The following is a 26487-nucleotide window of genomic DNA, read 5'->3' on the forward strand; positions in this document are numbered from 1 at the left end:
TGTTGTCTACCTGGACTTTAGTAAGGCCTTTGACACTGTCTCCCACAGCATTCTCCTGGAGAAGCTGGCTGCTCACGGCTTGGGTGTACGTACACTTTGCTGGGTAAAAAAAACTGCCTGGATGGCCAGGCTCAAGAGTTGCAACTGCATTTCAAATTGAAATTATTCAACATGGTCCCTTAATGAGGAGGAATAAGCAAAGAAAGATGAATCAGGACTAGCAAAAATGCAAATCATCTCATTGCTTATGAGATGAAACGCATTTTTGCTAGTCCTGATTCATCTTTCTTTTTAAAAACAGACAAACAGAAAGGCCTCCTAGATTTTTCTCTGTTATGTTTTTTGTTGTAAATTTTGCAAAGTGTTATCTTCCTCAAAGGTTAGACTTTCTTTCCCCTTTTCTGTCCATTTTTCACACCTAACCAGTAGGTCATTTAAAGCACTCATTCTCGCTAGGCCAGCAGATATCAGTCTGATACTGCAGTGGTTTTGCTGTTCAATTGCTTATCACGTTTTTGCCCTTTAGGTGCCAACCTGGATTCACTGGAGCAAGATGTACTGAAATGCTGCCCATGAAAATCCTAAACTAAGAAAGTATGTTAAAATAATCTGAACTTTTTTTTTCCCCAAAATTACAGCAACAAAATCACTAGCACTTGGTGTTTTCACATTTCAATTGGAACTGGCATCTTTACACTCTATTACTTGATTCTTTAAACTTGATACTGTACACCATGGCATTATCAAACTTCCAAATGTTACTCATTTAGTGTTTTCTCAGTTTAATCCCTCCATCCATTCACACATCGATTTGTATTGCACACACTAGCAATTTTCTTGTTTGGGAGACTGATGTAAAATGCTACGCAAAAAGAATAATCTCACTGAAATCGGTAATGTACAGATTCTGTTTCCTAGCTGCCTTCTTAAAAGTACATTCTAAAAGAAATTTGGGAATTTGGAATGGTGAATTTCTCTCTCATATCTTGAAACACACTTTTATCTGAATTGTTTTGGTTTTGATTGTTTTTTGGTTTTTTTTCTTGGGGGGTGGTCTTTTTTGTTTCCGCAGAGCAAATGAGTTGCTTTCAACATGTTGAGCCATTTTGACACACTAAATAAAGATTCCATTTCTGAAAGTGAACTCACCAAGTCATATCAGTTCACACTGAAAGTTTTTCTTTCTTATATATTCACCTCTTTTCTGTGTTTTTCTCTACTATTTTTTTGTTTGTTTTTCCTCTCAGGTGCCTAAATGAATTTACTGGTGATCGCTGCCAAAACTACGTAATGGCCAGCTTCTACGGTACGTCCACTACCTTTCTGTCTGTACTGCAGTAGAAGCATGCTCAGCTGGTTCTGCTTTATTGGTGCATCTTTCCTCCATTGTTTGTTTTTTTTTATTTTAATCTGTAACTAGATATATTTCCTTAGGCCTATTATTCATCAGTTCTGCCTGTTGCATGAAAATGATAACAAAAAATAATTGCAATACTCTCCTGGATTGTTTGACATGGGGGTTATGGGGAAATGGAGGACTTACTTAGGAATGCTGTGAAATTAACATGGAATGGTGCTGGCCACCACTTTTATTGACTTTTTTACAACTGAATTTACACTGAAAACCATGGAAGAATTGTTGATCCTAAGTTATTTTTTCAGTTTCCTAATTTTTATTTGGATTCCTAAATTACTCTCTGTGTAGTAGGTGCCAAGCTGAGCTTTTCTGAAGTTGCCTCCCTGGAAAAAGTAGAGATGCCCTTGCCTTTCAGCAGGAGATATTCTCAGTTATACTCTTAAGAGAATCTAGATTAAATCTCCTTTAAATGCACTGTCAAGAGAGCACACAATTATCTTAGGCTATTCTGAGAATTCCAGGCAATGTTTATTAGATTCTAGCACCTTACATCTTCAGCATAATGTGCAGTTTCTTAAATTGCTACAATTCTTAAAATGACACTTTTGGAATGGGTCCAATGAGAGTACATTTATATTTAATTAGAAAAATCAATTACAAAACACTTATATGACTTTTTATTACTATGTCCAATATTGATCAGGGCATACAATTAAAAAAGAGAACCCAGAATGAGAGTTCTCTTCAGGAAAACATTTAATCTGGGGCTGAAAGGCAAGCTCATAATTTGGACCAAGTATAGCAGGTAAATGATTTAATTTAGATCTATCAAAATAATTTTGCAAATTATAGAGAAAACTAGAATGTTAAACACAAATGTACATGTGAACTATATAGTGCCATCTAATTTGAATTGATTTCAGAAGGGTCTTTCTTCATTTGAAAAGAGTATCTAAATAGGGCTCCATGTAAAGAATGCCTAGAGATGACCTGTTACTATTCTAAGGCTGTATTTTTGGCTGTTAAGAAAAAGCTAGCTTCACGAATCAGTTCTAGGGCAGAATCAGAACTAGACCAATGCTGAGTGTTTTGAAAATCTCACCAACAGGGTGCAAAGCTTGCTGGTTTGTCTAGGGAACAATTTGGTTGGCCCTGAAATATGTAAACACTGTTTGGTTATCATGGCGCACTGAAAGCAGACTGAAAAGAGACAAAATTTACATGAATCTCTTTAAGGAAACTTCCTCCATATAAATGGCTGAGATTTGTCAGCTTTTAGTTTCCCCACTACCATAATCATCTCCAGGACTGCAACTAAGCAATGCTTCCCCTTTAACTAGTGCTTCCTGCCACTGCAGCCCAAGGTGAAATAAAGAACAAATGGTGTTAGTCTTGCTGGTCTCTGAGGTCCAGCTAGCAGATCCTGTAAGGTCCTTTCCTTGAGCATAGCAGCCATACCTGCTACTGGGTGTGTTCTCCCATTCCCTTGAACTATCTAGTCTTACCAAATGAGGAAGGGAAGATTTGAGACAGACACAATAGGGAACATGTGCAAACCTAGTGTATGGATGTTGGCTGTGAGTTCATGCTGCATCCGTAGAATTCAGGCTAGAAATGCTTACCAGTTGGCTTTCTGCTGCAGTGGTTTTGACCTTAGAGCTCATGGTCTGCTGGTGGTCCATAAGACAGAAGAAAGTAGTCCACAAGAGAGCTGCAAAAATACATCTATTCCACATATATATTTTTCTGTATATTTATATTTAAACTTTCACATATTCCCATACGTGCAAACAAGGAAGCAAAGCAAATTGAGGAAGATGAGAGTAATGAAGTAACTTTAAAAGTTTAGCCTAATTTCTTTGTAGTTATCCATGACAACTATTGTGGCATCACTGTTCAGGATGGTCTTTGGATTCAGAAAGACTGGAGGAATCTTGGTTTTAAAAGAGGTTTGAAGAACACTTCTCTAGAACATAATCACAGGTAAACTCTGTCCTTTCAACCTGTCTTGGATGTGCCAAGGACCCCATTCCAGAGAATAACAAAAATAAAAAATAAATTAGAGCTACATGAAGTCTAGATTAAGAATAAGTAATGAATGTTTCTTCAGTTTTCTTGTTAGGGCTTTCAGCCAGAATATAGTTCCATTTTAAGTACCAATTTCCAATTGAATTATTTGAAATAGTAATTGCATGGTATAAATGACAACCAGGGTACCAGTCTTACCTATAAGCAAGAATAAATAAAGTAATATTTATGCATGGGCATGTCATTCATTTTACTGAAGACTTATCCAAGTTGTCTATGCAACTATTGTATATCCTTAGCAGTGGTCATGTAGTGATGTCATACTGGCTCTTTAGTAAGAGATCTGGATGGATTCCAATTCATTTAACCATTAAAGTGTTACTGATCAGTAGGAAAGAATTAGCACTCCCAATGTGTACAAACTAATAAAAAATCTACTTGCTTAGAAAATTAGGATTGGATTAAAGAAAACAGCAAACAAGAACAAAGAAAGTGAGAGCTACTGCGGTTATGGTGTTGGCCCTATGGGAGGAGAAATGAAATTTTGGCAGGACTTGGGTCCTATATGATTTTGTGGGGTAACCCTTTTAGCTAGTCCACATGGTGGGTGTGAACCTGGACATTTCAAAGCACTGGGAGTTTTGCCATTGAGTTCAACACAGTCAGGATTTTATCCAATAGAGTAGCGCTGCAGGTCAGGAAACTGGTCTGCCCAAAGCAATGTCCTGCACCTGTGAAAGCTCAAGGGCTCTCCTAGAGCACACAGCAGAAGGGAAAATTGTGTTCCTTGGGGCAGTTTACATGGCACCAGGCCTGCTGGAGACAGATGGGGTTCACCTGTCGCAAAGGGGGAAAAGGATCCTGGCCCAGGAGTTAGCTGGCCATGTTGAGAGAGCTTTAAACTAGATGTGAAGGGGGAAGGGGATAAAACCTGGCTTGCTAGGGATGAGCCTAGGGGTGGCATGCCTGTGTTGGTGAAGAGATCTACAGCCCAACTGAAGTGCATTTACACCAATGCACGCAGCATGGGCAATAAACAGGAGGAGCTGGAAGCCACTGTGCGGCAGGAAAACTATGATGTGGTCACCATCACAGAAACGTGGTGGGATGACTCACACAACTGGAGTGCTGCAATGGATGGCTATGAACTCTTCAGAAGGGATAGGCAAGGAAGGAGAGGCGGTGGGGTAGCCCTGTATGTTAGGGAGTGTTTTGATTGTCTCGAGCTTAACGACAGTAATGATAAGGTTGACTGCTTATGGGTAAAGATCAGGGGGAAGGCTAACAAGGCAGACATCCTGGTGGGAGTCTGTTACAGACCACTCAACCAGGACGAGGAAACATGAAGTATTCTACAAGCGGTTGGCTGAAGTCTCACAATCTCTAGCCCTTGTTCTCGTGGGGGACTTCAATTTTCCAGATGTCTGCTGGAAATACAACACAGCAGAGAGGAAGCAGTCTCGGAGGTTCCTGGAGTGTGTGGGAGATAACTTCCTGGCGCAGCTGGTAAGCGAGCCAACCAGGGGAGGTGCCCCGCTGGACCTGCTGTTTACGAACAGAGAGGGCCTGGTGGGCGATGTGGTGGTTGGAGGCTGTCTTGGGCTCAGCGACCATGAAATGATAGAGTTTTCAATTCTAGGAGAAGTAAGGAAGGGGGTCAGCAAGACTGCTACCCTGAACTTCAGAAGGGCGGACTTTGGGCTGTTCGGGAGTCTGGTTAACAGAGTCCCTTGGGAAGCAGCCCTGAAGGGCAAAAGAGTCCAGGAAGGCTGGATGTTATTCAAGGAGGAAATCTCAAAGGCGCAGGAGCAGGCCATCCCCATGTGCCGCAAGTCGAGCAGGCGGGGGAGAAGACTGGCCTGGCTGGGACAGAGAGCTTTGGCTAGAACTCAGGAAAAAAAGGAGAGCATACCGCCTTTGGAAGAAGGGGCAGGCGACTCAGGGGGACTACAAGGATGTTGTGAGGATATGCAGGGAGAAGATCAGAAAGGCGAAGGCGCAGCTGGAACTTAAACTGGCCACCGCCGTTAAAGACAACAAAAAAAGTTTTTACAAATATATCAGTGACAAAAGGAGGGCCAGGGAGAATCTCCCTCCTTTGTTGGATGCAGAAGGTAACCTGGCCACGAAGGATGAGGAGAAGGCTGAGGTACTTAATGCCTTCTTTGCCTCAGTCTTTAATAGTCAAGCTAGTCATCCTTGGGTTTTTCAGGACCCTGAGCTGGGAGATGGAGATAGGATGCAGAGTGAAGTCCCAGTTGTTGAAGAGGTGGCAGTCACTGACCTGCTCCTCCACCTGGATGCTCACAAGTCCATGGGGCCAAATGGGATCCACCCGAGGATACTGAGAGAGCTGGCGGAGGAGCTGGCCAGGCCACTCTCCATTATTTATCAGCAGTCCTGGTCAACCAGGGAGGTCTTAGATGACTGGAAGCTAGCAAATGTGACGCCCCTCTACAAGAAGGGTCGGAAGGAGGATCCGGGGAACTACAGGCCTGTCAGCCTGACCTCGGTGCCGGGGAAGGTCATGGAGCAGATCATCTTGAGTGCCATTATGCAGCAAGTGCGGGACAACCGAGGGATCAGGCCCATCCAGCATGGGTTAATGGTTCCTGCTGTGTTCACCGCATTGTGCCTGTGAAGTTACCACATGCATATTTTGGTGTGTAACCCTTTTAAGATGAAAGTTCTGATCATATAGTTTGCAGGGGCATACTTGAGCACTGCCCCTTCAACCACATGCCCCTTTGTCCTCTTTAATGTGCAGACATAAACTAGCCATAATACTTCTGTATGACTTGTTTTTTGAGTACAGTGTCTTTCTTTCTGAAACTTTTTTTTCCTTTTTTTTCATCAAATTTCTGCATTGGCAGAGCATCTTGGGATTGAATTTATGGGTATAGACCAATCATTCCTTTTAGCCTGCTGATTTTAGAGCCTGAGAAATTAAAAACTTTTTACTTCATCTCCTCCTTTCGATTTCTAACCAATTTCTTTGTGTTTTAGAAGGGATCATACAGCTATAACAATCACCTTTTGACAAAATGCTAGCAGAGATCAACTCACTAGAATGGTAATAGTGACAGGATAATCCAGATCTAGAGAGTTGTAGGAATCACTGAAGTATTCATAACACACTGTATATTCATTTTTCTTTGGGGTAGTTTTGATGTTTTCTTTAGATAAGTTTTTTTAGGGTTGCTGGATTTTGAAAACAATGAATGCATTAAGCAAAGTGACTAACAGACTCTATAAAAACATTTGATAAATTGTTATAGCTGCTTAAAATTCTGCAGCAAATTTTGTGCATTTGAGACCTGTTTTCCAAGTAAAGTTTTATGCCTAAACCCATATCTAGATATGTGAATTATATGCATATTCATATATGTAAATTATATACACATATACATACATATATATGTATGTAAATTAGCACCAAATTTCAAGCTACTTAAGAACTTCAGTAGAGGTTTACAGCTAGATTCCAGATCGTCAAGTAGGCAAATATGTTCAGTATTTCTAATAATGAACCCACAGTGACAATAGGTAGTAGTTTTTACCCTGGAGCTTAAATATAATAGAAATAAATCTTATAAACTCTTTACATGAATAGACTGTAGTTATGTTATTATCATTTTGTAATCAGGGTAAAGGTTAAAGCATCTATGGAACTGGCTGAGTTGTTATGATGAAGTTCAATTTGATTTTAGTTTGGAAAGTCTCAACAAATGAGGAGAACTAGCCATTGGCACTTTACACAGAGATTAAGTTTAGATTCTCATTAAAAATGCTTACATGAATTTGGCATTACCATAAGCTATGAACTCTGGAAACACTCATTACAAATTTGAATTTAAAAAATCTCTCATGACCCAGATATTATTATTATTACAGGATAATATTAATATTAAGTAATGACTACTGGACTGTAATAGAAGAAAATATATGGCTACATTAATATGTGAGGAATTAAATTAAAATCTTACGAAAATTGGCTTGCAAATGTTGTTTTACATATAAACCTCTATCAGTAAATATGCAAGGAACTTTTTAAAGCATTTTCAACTCCCTCTTGAAATACAATTCCTCAATAATTTCTGAGATACCCATGAGAAGAAAAACTTTAAAATAGAGCAAATTAAAGTCCACATACATTATCAATTATGTATAAATTAGGGCAATGCAAATTTATTTGCATAATATTCATGTTTGAAAGACTGCACCTAGAGGGTTTTATTAAGACTCACGCTGGTTTGCCTTTTCCTAGCATTTTCTAGAAAAAACAAATAGTCAAAGTATTTTTTTATATTTAACAGGCAAAAATCATCTCTAAATTCTCACTGCATATATATTTCTCTAAGGGCTTTTCCCCAAGGCTGTTAATTTCTTCCAAGCTAGTTTGATGAGTACTTTAAACAGTGTGTGTTATTTTGCTGAATATCATTAACTGGCTCTGTAAATGTTATGCCAGTCAGAGAGAAAAATCTGACAGGCAAGTCAGTGGCTGACTGCATGGTGTAGAGATGAATGCTGAGTCAGATGTGTCCAGTGCAGTGTTTTTTTTTTTTCCGAACTGTACAGTTCCCTGATGCCACTTTGAAATTCCCCAGCAAGGACATTTTGAGTTAGATTCACCTGGTATAAATCAGGCAGCCCCACTGAACTTAGAGGACTGATGCTAGTTTATCCCATGTGAAGATCAGTCCATGTTTTGTAAATCTTCTGGTGAATAGGCTAAAGTTCTGCTCACCCATGCCATCTCCATGGGTCATACTGTGATGTTCAGTCGCCAAAGGAAGTCCAGGGGTGACTGTGGCCCAGAATGTGCCAGGCTGCCTAAGTTCAGAGGAACTTAAGGTGATTTTCCTGTAAGCTTCCACAAGGGACACAGGCCCATGCCCCAGCCCTTATGATTCTGGAATTACTCTTGTGGCTATCCACAGACATGTAACAGAAGTTTTTGTGGCCTATGCAGACTAGAAAGGCCAAGCACCATCTCCTCTGTCCTTCAGCACTGATCTGCCTTTCCTGTCATGGTCTGATTAACTATCTCCTGAAAAGAAGCACTTTGTTTCTGGAAAGCCAGCAAGGAAGAGCTCAATATTGATTCAGGAAGCAGAACCTGTGACACTGCTCTACCAAGTCTGGAGAAACCCCCACCCCAAGCTATAGGAGCTGCAGACCACAGGAGATGGAAAGGAATAGTGAGAAGACATTTTCCCTATTACTTTGCTTTCCATACTGGTGGAGCTTACTAAATCAGTCACACTGCTCATGACCTCTCCTCAGTCCAAGATGTGGGACATCTTGGTAAAGCAGAAGCAGCTGTGGCACTTTGTGGTCTCGTGGCTTGGATGGTATAAACCTACATGCTGAGGACTGAGTCAGGGGTTCCCATGCTCTTTTGCTCCTGTCCTTAGATAGAAAGGGATGATAGCATTCAAGAAGAGTCAAAGGCCTATCCTGAAGATCCCACACAACCTGCAGAGCAGTGAAAAAGAATTCCCCCTTTCTAAACACTTGGATTCCAGGACATCTGAAGCAGGGACTCACCCGTCCTGCCTTGTTCCAATAACTTTAGCTCCCTCAGGACAACTACATGTGGAACAAAGCCAAAGAACAATGTGTTCATCCTGGTCTGGCAAGCCAGGAAACTGTTCCCTGCTTCTCCTGTCCCCGTTTCTCTTGTCAGCAAAGGGCCTCTAACAGTAACTGTGTAGATGGGAAGTGCTGCCAGGATTAGATGGGAACTTGCTGGTTTGCTGGGCAAGAACACAGTGGCACATTCTGTGGGAGTGAAGTATTACCCATGGTAGAGGAAGATGGATTTAGGGACCACTTAAAGCAGTATACAAGCATATGGGAACAGATGAGATGCATCTGAAGGTGCTGAGGGAACTAGCTAATGTCATTGCAAGGCCACTCTCTAACATCTTTGAAAGTCATGGTGATTGAGGGAAGTTCCTGATGAAAAGGTGAATGTCACACCCATTTTCAAGAAAGGCAAGTCAGACTGGGAAAATACAGACCTGTCAGCCTTGCCTCAGACCCTGTGAAAGTTATGGAGAAAATCCTCCTGGAGGTCCTTTCCTACCATATGAAGAACTAGAAGGTGATAGGGAACAGCCAGCATGGATTTACCAAAGGCAAATTGTGCCTGATCAACCTGATTGCCTTCTACAATGAGATGACTGGCTCTGTGGACAAGGAGAGAGCAGTGGATGTTGGATAACTTGACTTTAGCAAGGCTTTTGACATGGTCTCACATAGTAGCCTTATAGCCAAACTGGTGAGATATGGACTGGATAAGTGGACTATAAGGTGGGTGAAACACTGTCTGGACTGCCAGGCTAAAGGGTTCTAATCAACAGTATGAAGTCCAACTGGTGGCCAGTTACTAGTGATATCCCTAAGGGACCAGTACTGAGACTGATACTGTTTAGCATCTTTATTCATTACATGGATGACGAGATGGAATGCACTCTCAGCAAGTTGACACACTGGAGGGCTGGCCTGCTATTCAGAGGGACCTTGACAGGCTGAAGAAATGGGTTGGCAGGAACCTCATGTGTTTCAACATATGCAAATGCCAAGTCCTGCACCTGGGTTGGAATAACCCCATGCAGCACTACAGCCTGGGGGCAATCTGGATAGAAATCAGCTTTGCAGAAAAGGACCTGGTGGGTCCTGGTGGAAAACAAGTTGAATGTGTGTCAGCAGTGTGCCCTTGTGGTGAAGAAGACCAACCCCATACTGGGTTGTATTAGCAAGAGTATAGCCAGCAAGTTGAAGGAAGTGACCTCTATTAGCCACTTGTGAGACTGCATCTGGAGTACTGTGTTTGGTTTTGGGCTCCCCAGTACAAGAAAGATATTGACATACAAGAGTGGGTACAGTGGAAGTCTATCAAGATAGTTAGGGGGCTGGAGCACATGACCTACAAGGAGACACTGAGAGAGCTGGGTTTGTTCAGCCTTAAGAAAAGAAGGTTTGGGGAGATCTTATTGCTGCCTACAACTAATAGGAGGGTGTAGAGAAGATAGAACATGCTTATAGGATGAAAGACAACAGACACAAATTGCAACAGGAGAAATTCTGATTAGATAAGTAGGAAAAAACTTCCCCATGAGGGTGGTCAAACACTGGAACAGGGACTCAGAGAGGTTGTCAGGTCTCCATCCTTGGAGACATTTAAACCTCAGATGGACAAGGCCCTGAGCAAGCTGCTCTAGTTGGTCCAACTTTGAGCAGGGAGTTGGACTAGACCTCCAAAGGCCCCTTCCCACCTAAATTATTCTGTAATTCTCTAACCTGGTCATTAAACTAGAGCAGTTCTACTGCAGTGTAAGCACCCCCCCAACACACACACACAGAGTCGTGGTTTAACCCCAGCCAGCAATTAAGCACCACACAGCCACTCGCTCACTCCCCCCCAGCAGGATGGGGGGAGAGAATCAGAAGGTTAAAGTGAGAAAACTCGTGGGTTGAGATAAAAACAGTTTAATAATTGAAATAAAATATAATAATAATAATAATAATAATAATAATAATAATAATTGTAATGAAAGGGTAAATAACAAAGAGAGAGAAATAAAACCCAAGAAAGACAAGTGATGCAAATGAAAACAAATGCTCACCACCAACCGACCAATGCCCAGCCAGGCCGCCCCGCCAACCTCCCTCCTAGTTTTATTGCTGAGCTTGATGTCATATGGTATGGAATATCCCTTTGGTCAGTTGAGGTCAGCTGTGCCGGCTGTGTCCCCTCCCAACTTCTTGTGCACCCCCAGCTTACTCACTGGTGGGGTGGTGTGAGAAGCAGAAAAGGCCTTGACTCTGTGTAAGCACTGCTCAGCAATAACTAAAACATCCCTGTGTTATCAACACTGTTTCCAGCACAAATCCAAAACATAGCCCCTTACCAGCTACTATTAACTCTATCCCAGCCAAAACCAGCACACACACACACCCCCTTTTCCTTCCCTCAAAATCAACCTCTCAGGTGTAGTTGCTCTACACCACTCCCTGTAGTTACAAATACTTACCCAACCCACCTGAGAGCTGAAAAGCCATCTTCGGGTACCTTTTTCTCCTGACAGAATAATGAAGGGAGATACTGTGGTTGCTATCTCTAGTCCTTCAAGTTAGGCTGGATGAATCTAAGGGCCTAGTTTTGAATGGTATGTGAGCAATGAAACTGACCCCTGGAGTTTATCTTTCCATGCCCACAGATACCTATGACACCAGCAGACAGCTAGAAAATGTTTTTCAAAACTAACCAAACAGTCCCTTCCCCCTATAGCACCCTCCTTCCATAAGCCACCATGCAATGAGCACAGGAGAATCCAACACATGTACAAGACTAAATCACCCTAACATTACCAAAGTGATCACCATCTAGAAGCTGGGACCATGTATAATAGCCTCAGTATGGAATAACCCTGCTGGAGTCAATACAATTTACACTGAATATAGCTACCAAGTAGAGTTTCCACTTTTATTTAATCCTCCTCCCCCCATCTCCATCCAAAAAGGGAGCTGATAGTTATTTATTCATTTTGCTTTCATGAGCTAACATCTGGCAGCATGACAACATTTGGAATATTCCAAATTGCTAAACACAATTCTCCTGTTTTCTGTGACAGCTTCATAATATACTATTTACATGGCTAACCAAAAAGTGCTTTCAGAAGAAGCAAAAGTGGGAAGAGGGTCAGGAGCCACTAACTAGCCTAGGCAAGGAGTTATGCTGTATAAGAAATTCCTTCAGACTCTGCTTCAGTCCTTGTTTTTTCCTCAAACATTTCTTCACTCTTTTTTCCCAGTATCAAGCATGCTGTGCCAGGCCTGCAGCTGTCTTCTCAGCCTTTTAACTTTGTCTTTCCCTGTATTTCACCTTTCTCTTTTTCTCTCTGTCCCAGTTTGGTTTGGTTTAATTTCCACTCCTTCTTCCCTCCCTTTTTAAACTTTCTGTTCTTGGAGCTATTTTTTGTTTAATACATTTTTTGTAGTATCCTAGTTTTATCAAACTCACTTCTCTCCCCCTCTTATTAATAAACGGTGCTATTAATTTTGCCTGACAATGTTCATGACCTGTTCACTGGTGTTTTGTTTTGCAGTGGGGTTGGCTTGTAGGAAGAATTCTTTCCATGGTAAGGTGCGTTTTATCAGAGAAATTAAGATTTCTTTTCATTTGTTTGTTTGCTTCATGGAAGACTTTCCTTTTGCCCTGAATCTTGAGCACCAAGATTACATACGCAAGTAGCTGCTTTGAGACTGGAGAATCCTGAAGGGCCCAACTGACTTTTCACACACCTCAGCACTGGGTATTGGGTAGTACCTGCACTGGCATGTAACCATGCTTGAACAATTTGGTCACGTTTATTAAACTAACTAACAGGTTTTTCAGATTAATGAATTAAAGTTCTGGAGACTACATTTCCATTACTTAAGTGATAGCTTCAGCAGTCCCACTACCAAATTAGGAGTTGTGATGGACAGCAGACACCTTTATTACCTCAAAATCCAGCATCCCACCCAAATTCTAGGATTTTAACCCTACTTTATAATAGTAAAACATCTCTCATGAATAAGATTAGTGTTGTGTAACAAGCTCTCATCAGAGAACAAGTTGCAATTCTAGGTAGAGCAGTTCCTTTTTTAGAAATGAAGAGATGCAAGTGAACTCCTAGCATTTCTCTGAAACAAGGCATTGTTGATTGTTGCTACTGCTATGTTTTGTGGGGCACTGGAGAAACAGGCTGAATTTTATCACCAGATCTCAGATTCTTTATTTCATTTCTATTAGTGATACAGTAACAACCCAAGCTCACACTTCAAATGTAAAAGAATTTTTTTTTCCTGCAAACACCACTGAGAATTTAATAGATATGGAGACAGAAAGAGCATTGGATATTAAAACAAGCCAAAGAAAGAAAGAAAGAAAGAAAAAAAAAATCTCAGGGGCTGCAAAACTGGCCTTCACTCTAGTTATCTTTGAAAGAGTAAAACATCCAAAGTATTTGCAAACTCATGTTATTACCTTAGTGCATTGCATTTTTATTTCCAGCAAATGCTGAGTGTTTGTCAATTGTAAAGTTGTTTCTCAGATATGATTGTTGTTAACAATAGAAGTGTTTGTTAAAATAAAAAAAAAGATTACTTTTGACTTTATTTGTATGGATGACCTAGTGGTCCCTAGTACCATGTTAAGAGCTTATGGTGTAGTCCTGCTCTCCTTGCAGTCAATGTGTTTGCCCAAAGTATGTGGTAGCTGTGTTTTGGTGTGGCTGTGTGATTCTCTGTGGTGGTATGTAGCATGCCAGCTGTTGACTGTGTGCTGCTTCCCTAGCCTTCCTCCATGTTGTGACTTTCTCTGGTTTTGTCCCATTCTAGAAGCTAAGGAGCTGTATCAGAAATGGGTGGTGACCATAACTGGCATTTGCATTGTTCTTCTAGTAGTTGGTATCATGTGTTTGGTGGCCTACTGCAAAACTAAGTAAACCTTTCTCTCTGTTTTTATACCTATGATTGTTAGTTGGGGCCATTGCAATTGACTGTAGCTCTTACTTAGAGGCAGCAAAATAAGGATGTGATTAGATATGTTTCTGAAAGAGAAAAGTCGCGTGCACCAACTTGAAGAACCAATAAGCAGCGTGGAAGAGATGCGTGAACGTAAGGCAGTAACCAATGAAATAAGTTTTGCTTGCTTGTGAACACTAGATCATATTATAAGAGGGATAGATTGTAAAAATAAAGGGTCTTTGCTTGTCTTCGCCTGAACTCATATGCGGAGTCCGTGTCTCATTCCCTTCAGTAAAATGTTTTCAAACACAACTGATGATGAGTGTGAGAAGGGAGCTGCCAGTTTACAGCCCTCCAAATGCACCAGTGATGCCAGACTGCTATCTGTGAGATGTTCTCTGTATGTTCCTTCTTTCTGTTCCTTCTTTCTATTGGGGGAAAAAAATAGAAACACCAAGAAACTAAAGTTTAGAAAAGAACACCTTAATGGTTAGAAAAGAACACCTTAAGGGAAAAGAAATGGCTCAGATCACGTGGGTCTCCCTGCAACATACACTGCTGATCAAATGCTAAGACACCATCTTATAACACTGAATCTTAATTCAGAAGTAGCATATCTGCTAAGCGATTCCATTAATGAAGAGGGTCCTCCTAACAAGTGAAGAAACACATTAGGTTTCCCATTATTCTTTCCTCTCAGCTTCTTGGAATAACTTCTTTTTGTAGTTAACGTCCTTCAGCTAAATGAAAAATAGCAGATATGTGTGGCAATTAAACACGGACTCCGCATATGAGTTTAGGCGAAGACAGGCGAAGACACTTTATTTTTAAAATCTATCCCTTTTATAATATGATCTAGTGTTCACGAGCAAGCAAAACTTGTTTCATTGGTTACTGTCTTGCGTCCACGCGTCTCTTCAGCGTTGCTTATTGGTTCTTCAAGCTGGTGCACGCAAATTCCTCTTTCACGGATGTATCCAATCTCATCCTTATTTTTCTGCCTCTAAGTTTCACAAACTTGTTTGTAACAAGCCTCAAGGCCACAGCTGCATTCCTGCGAACCTGTTTGTAACAAGCCTCAAGGGCACAGCTGCATCTCATCAAAGTAAAACACAATCTCATTTATTCCCACAGATATGGAAGGATATAGAATGCAAAGAGCTTGATCACTGAAGGTGAGAAGTGGACTCCTAGGGACAGATTCCCAGATAACATCTATTAGGATTTATGGCCCATGGATGATGAATCTAAGCCCCCTGTAAGACCCACTTCCTCTACCAAGTCGGAGGTCTTTGGCAGTCCTCAGCTCCCCACTGATAGAGTTCCAAGCCTCTGTGAAAAGGTGCTATGAATTTATGTTAATAATTATGTTAATAAATTATGTTAATGAAGAGACACAGAGAGAGTCAGAGACACACAGAGAACAAGAGAGACAGAGACAGAGACAGAGAGACAGACGGAGACAGGGGAGGCAGAAATGCACAGCAAGAGATACAGAGGGACAAAAAAGAGAGTGCATAAAAATGGGGGGGGCAGAGAGGGAGAGTGACAGCATGTCACAGACACAGAGAGGCTGTGAGAGACAGAATGACAGATGGAGACACAGAGAAAGAGGGATCGAGGTAGAGAGACAGAGACACATATGTAGAGAAAAGGACAGAAAGAGAGAGGTGTGGAGTGATTCAGAGAGAGAGAAATAAAGACAGAGACAGAGAGAGACAGCATTAGACACAGGATCAGACAGAGTCAGAAAGACGCAAGGAAAGAGCAAGAGAAGGGGGGGGCACAGCAAGAGAGGGGGGAGAGAGACAGTCAGAGAAAGACAGAAAGGGGGGGGGGGAGAAAAGAGGTCCAGACAGAGACAGAGGAAGATGTGGCGGAGGGGAGAGCCTGAGAGAGAGGTACCGAGAGACAAAGAGACTGAGACACATACATAGGGAGAGAGATAGGCAGCCAGGTAGATAGACACAGAGCAACATAGAGGGACATAGGGTGGGACAGAGAAGGACAGAGGCAGAGACAACGTGTAAGAAGGAGAGACAGAGAGACTGTGAGAGGTACAGAGAGACTGACAGAGGGAGGGCTACAGAGGGATGGGGGGAGGGGGGGGGGAGATAGAGGGAGAGAAAGACCAAGCTCGGGGGGAGAGAGGGAGAGAGAGACAGTGAGTGCAGAGTGTTCAGTAATGTGTTCTTTATCTTTAAGATTCTCTGGCTGTTGTAGCTTTTTAGTTTCATTTTTATTGTTCTCTCCACCTCCTCCATTTTGGCAAACCTGAAATATAGAATCATAGAATCATAGAATCACAGAATGCTTTGGGATGGAAGGGACCTTTAAAGGTCATCTAGTCCAACCCCCCTGCAATTGGCAGGGACATCTACAACTAGATCAGGTTGCTCAGAGCCCCATCCAGCCTGGCCTTGAATGTTTCCAAGGATGGGGCATCTACCAACCCTCTGGGCAACCTGTTCCAGTGTTTCACTACCCTCATTGTAAAAAATTTCTTCCTTATCTCTAGTCTGAATCTACCCTCTTCTAGTTTAAAACCCTTGCCCCTTGTCCTATTGCTATTGGCCCTGCTAAAACATCTGTCCCCATCTTTCTTATAAACCCCCTTTAAGTATTGACAGGATGCAATAAGGTCTCCCCGCAGCCTTCTCTTCTTCAGGCTGAACAACCCCAGCTCTTTCAGCCTTTCCTCATAGCAGAGGTGCTCCATCCCTCTGATCATTTTTGTAGCCCTCCTCTGGACCCGCTCCAACAGGTCTATGTCCTTCTTGCACTGAGGACCCCAGAGCTGGACGCAGTACTCCAGGTGGGGTCTCACGAGAGCAGAGTAGAGGGGCAGAATCACCTCCCTCGACCTGCTGGCCACGCTTCTTTTGATGCAGCCCAGGATATGGTTGGCCTTCTGGGCTGCCAGCGCACATTCTCGGCTCATGTCGTTTTCTGTCCACCAGTAAGTATCCTCAAGTCCTTCTCCTCAGGGCTGCTCTCAATCCCTTCATCCCCCAGCCTGTACTGATACTGGGGATTGCCCCGACCCAGGTACAGGACCTTGCACTTGTCCTTGTTGAACCTCATGAAGTTCACACAGGCCCATTTCTCCAGCTTGTCCAGATCCCTCTGGATGGCATCCTGTCCCTCAGGCGTGTCGACTGCACCACTCAGCTTGGTGTCATCTGCAAACTTGCTGAGGGTGCACTCGATCCCGCTGTCTATGTCATTGATGAAGGTATTGAACAGCACTGGCCCCAGTACGGACCCCTGAGGGACACCACTCGTCACTGATCTCCATCTGGACATCGAGCCATTGACCATTACCCTCTGGATGCGACCATCCAGCCAATTCCTTATCTACCGACCAGTCCACCCATCAAATCCATATCCTTCCAATTTAGAGAGAAGGATATTGTGGGGGACCGTGTCAAAGGCCTTACAGAAGTCCAGATAGATGACATCCGTAGCTCTTCCCTCGTCCACTGATGTAGTCACTCCATCAGAGAAGGCCACTAGGTTGGTCAGGCAGGACTTGACCTTGGTGAAGCCATGCTGGCTGTCCCGAATCACCTCCCTGTCCTCCATGTGCCTTAGCATAGATTCCAGGAGGATCTGTTCCATGATCTTCCCAGGCACAGAGGTGAGGCTGACACAGGTCAGTAGTTCCCAGGGTCCTCCTTTTTGCCCTTTTTAAAAATGGCTGCAATATTTCCCTTTTTCCAGTCCCCAGGGACTTCACCTGACTGCCATGACTTTTAAAGTATCATGGTGAGTGGCTTGGCAACTACATCAGCCAATTCCCTCAGGACTCTGGGATGCATCTCATCAGGACCCATAGACTTATATACATTCAGGTTCCTCAGGTGTTCACGAACCTGATCTTCTCTTACAGTGGGAGGACCTCTGTCCTCCTGATCCCCGTCAAATGGCCCATTGACTCTTGTTCAGAATGGGATTGAAAATGGTTACATCCTGTAGTGTCCTGTCCTGCCAAAAATATCTGCAATTCTGCCTATAGTTTAGGGAATTGTGTTTATGTTAACAACTGTTACAGCCAAGGTCAGATGCATTCTACAATGTGTTGGAACCTGCATCTTCCACTTGTGTCCCTGGATTACGTGGCAGAATCATGGAAGTTTTCCAGTAGCATCACACAAAACTGGGGATTCTAATAAATTAGGCATGAAATTGAATAGCCCAACCTGAATGCAGAACTTCCCTCATTTATATACATCTAGCATTCAGTGCATTCTGCATGGCCTCCACAGTTTGTTTTTAGCATGCTGCAGATTTTGTTACAAGTCTCATAATGAGCTCTTTAAAAGTTCTCCTGAGGAAAGACAGAAGGATTTGTAACTAGGGAAGGAAGAGTTGAGGTTTGGGAACAAGAAGCATGCAAGTCAGACCATAACATTAGTACAGAAGCTATATGTCTCTGTTGAATGCATTAAGAGCCTTGACATCTACCTGGTAATCATTAGGGTCTAGGGTTAATCTGGTATTGCTATAATGAAACAGCTTCCACCTCTTAGAGCTGCCAGGTTGCCTGCAGACTCAGGCAGACCTCATACACTCACTTGCTTTAGATTTCCAGGACTTCCTCTACAACTTTAACATCTTTAACATTTTTAAATGGAAGCTGAAGCTTTGGAATGCACTGCTGGGGTAGGGGACAAATTCCACAACAAATTGGTAGCTGCAGTATGACAGAATACAAAGGGCTCTACTCCTCATGTTATTATTAAATGTCTTGCCTTGACTGCAAAATAAAAATGGCATCAAAGTCCATTGCTAGCTGCATGGCTGAAACAAGATGCAGGCCATGTGGCTCAGGGAGATACCACTGTAAGACACATGGCTGCCTCTCTATATGGGGGTGCTCTTGTACCTGGACAAGATGATAGATGTCATGTTCCCTGCCTCAGGTACTAGTTCTGTAGGCTCACAAAGGAGTGGCTTTCAGTGCAACCTCTTGAATTGGACAGAAAGCTGTCAAATGCACACATATACTTCACACCACTGTTTTCGATGAATGTGTGCAAGCTCTAAGGAAGATGAGACTGTCATATTGTGTGTCATTGCCTTCTCAGCAGTAAGCAGTGACAACTCCATATGGTAAATGGAAACCACAGCAGGTGTAATCCAGAGAATTGTCAAAAACTTACCTTGGCCCTGGTGAGAGTGGCAAGGTGATAGGGTTAAAATCCCTGCTCCTTTTACTTTTGAATGCATAGAAGAGCTCTCCCTGAAATGGAGTACATTTTGGAAACAACTTTCTTTTTCCTCACACTTTTTCCTGTCCCTCTGTGGCCCTGCTGACTCTCAGAAGGGTTCTCACACCCCTTCCCCCACTCTGCAGATCCCCACAGCTCTAGCTGCAGTTACATTCATGCTGTTAGGAGTTCCTCTGAGGTCTTGCAGCAAATGGGGAATGTGTTGGCAATAAAGTAGTATTGCTGTTGTTGTTTGTGATCTAAAAGGTGCACCTGCTTTCCTTTTATCTGTTAAAACTGTTTTCATTTTTCACATACAGGAAACAGAGGAAAAAGTTGCATGACTCTTTTCAGCAGAGCCTGCACTATGAAAGGAGCAACATGGTTAACATGGCCCATGGGACACACCACACCAACCTACCACCAGAGAACATCCAGCTGATGCATGTAGGTTTTACTGCCTGTATTTCACTCTAGACTGTCAGTGCCACAGCAGAACTCATCCTGCAGCTTTTAAACTTGCATCTGCCAAAGACTGATGACTAGATTCTCTTGGTGTTCTCCACCAAGAAGTAATTAGAAACTTAAGTTGCAAATGTGCAGTCAAATGAAAACATTGTCAAAGATGGTCAGCTTATTAGCATGTGCAGCAGTACTGTAGCAGAGCCTGTGGACCTAGAACACCAGTACCAAAAAAAACACCTCAGAAAGAATTTGTAACAATTGCAGTAGGGCTGGGTGTGTGTATGGGGATCATTTTCTTCAAGCATGTTCATGTCTTAAACTTCTTGCTGTTCCTAGCCTGACAGCTGGTGAGCAGAGAAGGCCACATATGATCTGGAACGTCACATTATGAATTCATGCTTCAGACTCCCAGACACTATGAGCATGAGCATCAAAAGGACAATGCTCACCGTAATCCCCATTCCAGTAGTCCATAAAACAAATGTTTCCATTGTTTCTGAAGCAGGAAGAAAAAGATGAGGGTTTTTGTATAAGAAAGGCATAGTCTACAGCAAGTTTCAGGGGAGATGTCTCTGTCCCACTGTAGTAAATTGCAGGACTCCCACTGACTTCAGTTGGGTAGGATTTCACCACCACTCCCCAGAGCACACTAAACAGGAACATGCTAGTTTTTGTGAAAAACATTGGGCCTCATCAACCAAGGTGCTGCTGCTGTGTGTGAGAGGATAAATAGCAAGTTGTTTAAAAAGTAGCCTTAGAAATAAAAGGCTGGATGAAAAATTTATTTGGATAACAGAACAGGATGTGTGTTTGGCTGGTGAAGTGGGGCTGGGGCAGACACTTCTCCGGCATCCCACCAGCCATTTGTGAGAACAAAGCTCTACACACATGCCTATTCATAGCTTACATTGGCTTCTGTGGAAGAGGCCAGAGTTTACACTGTGCATAGCCATTCCTTCTGCTCCACCTTTCCCTGTAGAAGTCCATTGCCCAGAAAGTCTGCTTCCTGCAGCCACAAGCCATTCTTGCTCTCCTGTTCTACCATCACTGTAAATATTAGTGACAGCTCAGTGCAGGGGTGAGCCCTGGGTCCACTGAAGTCAATGGCAAAGTTCCCACTGACTCTGCTAAGGCAAAGATACATTTTCAAAACATCTCAACTTCCAACACTTTAAGGACCTAAATCCATGCCCATATTTTTAAAAGTGGAGAAACCAAGAGTTCTTATTAGGAACAATGGAGTGCCCTATCAGCAACAGCATCCCTGTTGAGACCAGTGGAGACCCCAGACAAAATCTGTGCAGAATACCAGGCACTGCACACCTACAGCCCCATCTGCACAAGGTTTTTGGACCATTCTGCAGACTCCCCTAAGAACTGAACAATAGCTTTATTCTGGTGCTGCAGCCATGTGACATGGTATCCTTTGGCACTGTAAATACCCATTTCCTGCCCAGATCCTTTATAATGTAAAGGATAAAATAATGAATTAACTACTGCTGTGTTGTCCATTACAGAGCAGTATTCTTGCTTCATCTGGTAGCAATGGGTGTGTTTGCTTTCCAAGTCTCTGTCCATGATGACTTCTCATTTCCTTATACCATGTGCATGTTGTTTATAACCTGCTTGGGATACAGCCCTTTGCAAATTAACTCACTTGTTTCCTCCTGTTTTGAGTTTAAAGGGGATGTGTACACAAAAGTGTACATGAATGCACTAAAGTGTGTCAGTGCAATGTCTTTGTGCATGAGTGACAAGGACCTGTGCTTTGATGTGTGTGAAAAAGATCTTTGTTTTTTTTCCAGCAGTGCATTTCAAAAAAGGTACTCTCCAGTGAGCACATCACTGAACAAGAAACAGAGACTTTGTTTTCCACAAGCCATTACACATCAACAATACATCACTCCATATTGGTCACCCCGACACCCAAATGGAAGTACTGGAGCAGAAGCAGAAACAGAAACAGCATCGGAGAAGGGAAAAAAAACCCTTGTACTGTCAGTGCTGTTGTTGCATGAACAGGCAAGATGTGAAAAAAAAAAAAAAGAACCAAAAACATGTACTCCCTTTGTAGAGTTTTAATTTTAAGACTAATTGTATTTGATGCCATCTCACCAAACTAATTATCTTTCTAGGAATTTACAAAGAGCTTTATTGATTGCATGGCATTCCATTACTGATACTGTGAATTTTAATATATGCAAACTACTAAATCATTACAGGTCTTTTGTTTTAAAGAGTGGTCTCCACTCCTACTGACTGGAAATCCTTTTCCTTCCCTCCCTTCATCCATGCACACAAAAACCATCTTTATGTGTGTTTGATCACACTATTCACAAAATTCTGCATCCCCATTTCTCAATCTTAAGCTTAAATTGCACATCCTGAGCTGCATGGCGTTCTTGCTCTCCCCTTATTAAACTTCTGTTAGTTTGCTTTCTCCTGTTTTGCATTTAAAATAAAATTGCCCTTTCACTTTCTCCTCCCTCTTTCTCCTTTCCTGACTGGTCTTTTTCAGTTGGAGTAATGGCCACACTGAAAGTGTTATCTCTGAAAGCCACTCTGTGCTGGTGAGCTCATCTGTGGAAAATAGCAGGTATACAAGCCCAACACAACCCAGGGAACACCTCAGTGGTCCTGGAGGTCCACAGGGCTGCAACAGTTTCCTCAGGCATGCGAAAAAGCCTCCTGACTCCTACTGAGACTCCCCTCACAGAAAAGGTATTACAACACCATCTTATTCTCACTAGCTAGCAGGGCATGGCGGTCTAAAATAGATTCAAAGTGAATCCTAGTGGTTTGGGATCACAGAGGAAACCTATCAACCCTGTTCATGTAGGGAATGCCTCTCCTTGTCCATAAAGATAGAGACCTCTGTAGTTTAAACTCTACCAAATACATTTCTGCCCTTCCTGCCTTTTCTGGACTTATTGCTAGCAGGCAGCAGCCAACATTTGGAGATCCACCAGGAATTTTTCATTGTAAAATAAAGTAAAAGGAGACCTTTGCCTAACTCTGTCAGTTACTTGCAACAAGCAAGTAAGTAAACTTATGGATTTTTTTTTTGTCAGAAACAAAAGATGAGGAAAAAGCAATATATTGATCCATAGGAGGGAGGTTACAAAGGACTTCTAAGCAATATAAGGATGCAACCACCACCTACTTTCTGTGGGATTACAGCTCCTAAAGCCATTATGTACTTTGAAAACTGTCCTTGGAATTTTAGTAAATAAAAGCAAGGAATGCAAATTGCAAGTCAGAAGAGCCCAGGCTCTTCAACAATAGTTACAAACAAAGCTAGCCAGGAATTTTCCAACAAAGTAATGTTTTCTCAGAAAAGACGATTTCATCAACAACTAAAGTGTGCCTTGAAATGTATCAGCTTCAAGAAAACTTTCATTGGAGAAGGCTTCTGAGCTTTGGGCTGAGATTTTTAACTCAAGAGGATGGGATGGCCTCAGAGTAGCCAATGAAAGGAATGAGAAGCAAATAAGACATTTGAAAAGAGCTTGGCTCCAATCAGGAGCAGAAGAGAACAAGGTGTTACTGGACCAACTCTCTGAGCAGTGTGAAATCACAGTGGGTTTGAACTCCCTGGATATCCATGATGTAAAAAATACAGCCACACAGGCCTCATCAGAAAGGTGTTTGAGTTGTTTAGGAGATACATCGTTGGTTTCCAGAAACATGAAAACGCAGATGGAGCAAAAAACAATTGCTACACAAAGAAGAACTGGTTAAGACTGTAATAATGAATGATGGTTGTAAGCTATCTGAATGTGGCTTGTAGGACCACTAAACATGGTATGTCTGTCTCCTTGCTTTAGGTTACATGTGGAAAAGAGTCTGTAGTTTGCCCTGGAATTTAACTTTCAATAAACGTGGTATGTAGCATCTTTCATGACCCAAATCATATAAACAGCTATGGCCTCAATCCAGCAGAGCATTTAAACACATTCTTAGCTTTTAATCCTGTGATTAATCTAGTTGAAAACAATGGGATTGACCATATGAATAAAACTAAGTACGTGGTTAAGTGCTTTGCTGGATCAGGACCTACAACAGTAAATATTGCATTGTCTCCTGTCTGAGGACCATATGGAATGTATTGCCAAGCTCATGCTCATCAAGTGTATTATAGTTTAGTATATTTGGGCCTGTGTGAGGAGCAAAGATAATTTATATAGTCTTTCTGGACTTCCTAGGATACCCTAGGCAGTATTCTGACACACACTAGGTAGACTTGGGGGGAGAGGAAGAGAAGGAATATACTTCTCCAAATACTGCATCTCATGAAGATATCATTCCAGGAAAAAAAATACAGCAACATTTCTGCAATAATTTTCTAGGCACTGATGGCCTATCCCTGTGCCCGAAATGATTGTGAACTCTGAATACAGGAAATAGATGAGGCTTAATTTAATGCTAATTTTTAGCATGCAAGAAATACATGGCAATTTTTTACTGAGAGAAGAATTGATTGCATATAAAGGAAAAAATGAGAGTTGTTCACAACTAAAAGTGACTCTGAAACATACAGGAGTGTAGAAACTAAGAATGATTTTCTGAAGCAATTAAATGTTGCTGTGCAGTGAATTAGTAAATCAAGGTTGTGTTCCCTCCACCCTCCAACCCCCACAGCTCCATCAAAATTTTGAAAACAGAATAGATATTAAAAGACACATTCTTATACATTGGCCTGGAAGACCCAAGCAACTATATTCATAGAATCATCAAATCATAGAATATCCTGAGTTGGAAGGGAGCCACAAGGATTGAGTCCAACTCCTGTCCCTGCATAGGACAACCCCAAAAATCATACCATATGTCTGAGGGCATTGTCCAAATGCTTCTTGAATGTTGTCAGGCTTGGCGCCATGACTACCTCCCTGGGGAGCTTGTTCCAATGTTCCACTACCCTTTGGGTGAAGAAACTTTTCCTAATGTCCAACCTAAACCTCCCCTGGCATATCTTCCTGCCGTTCCCTCAGGTCCTATCATTGGTCGCCAGGGAGAAGAGATCACCGCCTGCCCCTCCTCCTTCCCTTGTGAGGAAGCTGTAGACCGTGATGAGGTCTCCCCTCAATCTCCTCTTCTCCAGGCTGAACAGACCAAGTGACTTCAGCCACTCCTCATATGGCTTCCCCTCTAAACCCTTCACCATCTTCGTGGCTCTCCTCTGGACACTCTCTAGTAGCTTCGTATCCTTTTTGTACTGTGGGGCCCAAAACTGCACACAGTACTCAAGGTGAGGCTGCACCAGTGCAGAGTAGAGCGGGACAATATCACCTCCCTCGACCGGCTAGCAATACAGTGCTTGATGCACCCCCAGACACGTCTGGCCCTCTTGCCTGCCAGGGCACACTGTTGGCTCATGTTCAACTTGCCATCGACCATCACCCCCAGATCCGTCTCCGCAGGGCTGCTCTCCAGAACCTAAGATGGATCCCTGCGGAACCTCGCTAGTGACTGGTCGCCAGCCTGCTGTATCCCCATTTACTATAGCCCTTTGAGCCCGACCCGTCAGCCATCCAACTGTATGCTGGACATTTTGTCCAGGAGGACACTGTGAGAGACAGTATCGAAGGCTTTACTGAAATCCAAGAAGATTACATCGACTGGCTTCCCTTGGTCAACTAGGTGGGTAACCTTGTCATAGGAAGAAATTAAGTTTGTTAAGCAGGACTTTCCCCTCGTGAACCCGTGCTGGTTGGGACCAATGACTGCACTGTCTTTCAGGTGTTTTCCAATAACTCCCAGAATAATCTTCTCCATGATTTTGCCAGGCACAGAGGTGAGACTGACAGGCCTGCAGTTACCAGGGTCATCCCTGCTGCCCTTCTTGAAGATTGGGACAACGTTTGCCAGCTTCCAGTCAGCTGGGACCTCTCCAGATTCCCAAGAGCATTGGAAAATCATTGAGAGAGGTCTCGCTATGACATCAGCCAGCTCTTTAAGCACCCTCGGATGAATCCCATCGGGCCCTATTGACTTATAGGGATCCAGCTGGAGCAGCAAATCCCGCACAAGTTCGGGGTTGGCTGGGAGTTTGTCGTTCTCGCACTCATGGTTCTCTAGCCCAGGGCTCTGGGGGTCCCAGAGCCCATCATCGGTGTTGAAGACCGAGGCGAAGAAAGCATTAAACGTCTCTGCTTTGTCTATGTCCCTGTTTGTGAGGTGACCATGCTCGTCAAGTAACGGGCCAATGTTATTTCTCGCCTGCCTTTTGCTATTAACATATCTAAAAAGCCCTTTTCATTGTCCTTCACAGTACTGGCCAGCTTCAGCTCTAATTGAGCTTTGGCCGCGCAAATTTCCTCCCTACAGTGGCGAGCAGCATCTCTGTAGTCCTCCCATGTCGCCTGACCTTGCTTCCACTGGCCATACATTTTCTTTTTTCGCCTTAGTTCTAGAAGAAGATCCCTACTTAGCCAAGCCGGCCTTCTACCGCGCCTGCTTGACTTCCGACATTTTGGAATTGCCTGCTCCTGTGCTCTTAGCAGGTGGTACTTAAAAAGTGACCAGCACTGATGGACCCCAGCACCTTCAAAAGCTTTTTCCCAGGGGACCTTACTAAGTAGTTCCCTGAGCAGCCTGAAGTCAGCTCTCCTCATATCCAGAGTTGAGGGCTTGCTGGCAGTTTTCCTCCTGTTACCATAGATTTTAAACTTGACTGCTTCATGGTCGCTGTGGCCAAGGCAGCCGCCAATTGCCACTTCACCCACGAGACCCTCTCCGTTAGTAAGCAGCAAGTCGAGGAAGGCACCTTTCCTGGTCGGTTCCCTTAGTACCTGTACCAAGAAGTTATCATCCAGATGGTTTAGGAATCTTCTGGACCTGCTTGTACCAGCTGTGTGGTATTCCCAGTTGACATCTGGCAAGTTGAAGTCCCCCAGAAGG

At 42.9% G+C, this 26487-nt stretch overlaps 1 pseudogene; it reads left to right on the forward strand.

Annotated features, from left to right (window-relative positions):
* The first annotated feature begins 1254 nt into the window (after positions 1-1254).
* Positions 1255-26487, forward strand: part of LOC104009958 (pro-neuregulin-1, membrane-bound isoform-like) — a 32192-nt pseudogene continuing 6959 nt past the window's right edge.

Source organism: Nipponia nippon, unplaced genomic scaffold (assembly GCF_047370975.1).
Source record: "Nipponia nippon isolate SJK-2023a ecotype South Korea unplaced genomic scaffold, ASM4737097v1 scaffold_34, whole genome shotgun sequence".
NCBI classification, from domain to species: Eukaryota; Metazoa; Chordata; class Aves; order Pelecaniformes; family Threskiornithidae; genus Nipponia; species Nipponia nippon.